Here is a 2515-nt window from a genome sequence, read left to right on the forward strand (position 1 = left end):
TTGATTGTTTCTTACTATGGAATTCATCATACACACAGTAGGAGGCAAAACAATACTCTTTTAAATAACAAAACACCTTCCAGTAGTAAATGTCAATATTAATCTACAGCAGGGTTTTGCTAGCCTATAATATGCTAGCCTATAATCGGTTGTTCTCATTAGTCAGGAGCTTTGTTAGAATGCTTGAGGCGATTCATCGTCCTAATGGTATTTGCTCAGCCTATCTCCAAATAAGAGTATCATCACAGCTCATAAATGAAGGCAAGAATTAAGCTTTTTTCAATTTTGTACCTAACCAAATGAATTAGTCTTTCCTCTGATGCAAAGGATTTCATCAGAATATCTCTGTTGATTTCTCAGAGTTAATAGATGCTCACAGAACCAATCCTTTTTGGAAAACTGATGGAGGAGTAAATGATATAAATAGTGAAATTGTTTTTGCTCTTCTTCTCTAATAAATAGGAAATATTTTTCTGTAACAGGTTAAGAAATCTTACTTAAAAAACAGCAAACCAAAACAAAACAACAACAAAAGCAAGAGAGTGGTATCTGCACATGGAATGGGATAGAAAATAGAATACCGTTTCAGCAGTGTAACTGGAAAGTTTACTACTTGAAGGGGGATTGATTAATAAGAATGAGCCATAAAACCAAAAGCCAATCCATTGTCATGGGGTCAATTCCACTCATAGTAACCCTAAAGGACAGAGCAAAACTGCCCCTTTGGGTTTCCAAGAGGGTAATTATTTTTACAATGTCCGACAGCCTGATCTTTCTCCCACAGAGCAATGGTGGGCTCAAATGGCTGACTTTGCAGTTAACTGCCCAAAGCACCGTCCATGACACCAGGTCAGAAATATTATGAATAAGGCCATTCACGCAAAGGCTTAACTTGGGAACATTTCCATTAAGAACAAAAGCAGGAAAAGATACTTTGCAACGAACTGAGAATCTGAGAAATAATCAGAATCTCAGAAATAATCTGAGAAAGAATGTATGTACTTTTAAAATCCATTTGGCAGAAACGATGCATCCAAGTCAGACTTGAGTTTCACTTGTGTTCAAGTAGATAAGTGGCTAAGGACCAAGAACAACAATGGAAATTTAAAGAGACAAAAAGCAAACATATGATAATCAGTGGAACCCATAGAATGTCTTATCAGTAAGAACAATCTAGAAATAGCCACTTCTGTTTCACTCTTTGTGCTTTAACAAAGTTCCCATCTTCACTACATATGTCAGTTATTGTGACAGGTCTGACGTCAGACTGACAGAGGCGCCAGGGACATAGAAATGGGGGTGGGTGGGGTGGTGGTGGAGAGCCCTTGGAAGAACTGAGCATGCCCAACCTTGATATAAGTAAACCATGTTGAAGGTGAGAAGGTACGTGAGAAGACTCTGCTCTAGAAACACCCACACTAGGAAACTCCCAACTTTCTCTGAACCTGGCTGACACAGCAGTTTGCTTTGCCTCCCTTATAAAAAGTCTACACCCACTCCCATTGTGGAGGATATTTTTCCTGAAGGACTGCTCTTGTTGCCTACATTTCATATTAATAGAAATAAATAGTTTGCTTCTCAGATACTCATTTTGTTTTGTCCTTGAATGTTTTAGAGCTTTAAACCAATTGCTTTTGTTAACAAATATACAATGTTTACGTAGACACTGAACACACTATTAGCAATAGAACTTAAAGCAATGGCTTTTAAACACTAATTTATAATGTTTTGCATGTCCACAGCTTTCAAAGCAATGTTTTAATATTGTGAGAGCTATGCAAATGAATAAGAGAGTCCTTACAATTGAAAAAAAGTTCTATTCTAAAGAGATGACAAAATTCTATGCAAACAAAGAAAGCAATAAAAGAGAGAAATGGGAGAAGGCAGAGCAAGATGGCGAAGTGAGTGAATGCTCCCAAGTGCTGCTTCAGCAGCTAACCCATTGAGCAACAAATAAAACCCAGCACAGACTGTGGTCACAAACTTCTGCATGACTTCTTAGGAGCTGGAGAGTTGGGTGAGCCCAGAAATGAAGAGAGCAGGAGAAATGATGGCACCCAAGCTGTAAGAAACGACCTGTTAATGCGTAGAGCAAATGCCATTGAAGCTATTTTGGGTCAAGGATAGGCAACACTCCGAATGAGGAAGACAGGTGAGGGGTTAATCTGAGGGAGCTAGAATCCTATTGTTTTATTCAGGCATGCCAATTGGCTGTGAAAGTTCACAGCCTGAACAATTGGGAGAGAAGAATGGAGACCACAGGACTACCAGGGAATGCTGTTGAGTATCACTGTGGCCTAAGGAGGATGGGTCCTAGACAAAAAGGAGCTGTAATTACATTTGGAAGAGGAGAACACTTTGGATGGATGGGCAACAGAGTGAAATGACCGGCTCCCTCTTCATAGTAAGAGACCATGGGAGAACACGTGTAAGGGCCTTCATGGGAGGAAGACATAGAAAACTCCCCCTTTCACCACAGAAATGTCAAGTCTTGTCATTATGCCAACATCTGTGG

The sequence above is a fragment of the Echinops telfairi genome, unplaced genomic scaffold (genome assembly GCF_000313985.2).
Source record: "Echinops telfairi isolate 266 unplaced genomic scaffold, ASM31398v2 ScPeMD7_4;HRSCAF=17, whole genome shotgun sequence".
In the NCBI taxonomy this organism is placed as follows: Eukaryota; Metazoa; Chordata; class Mammalia; order Afrosoricida; family Tenrecidae; genus Echinops; species Echinops telfairi.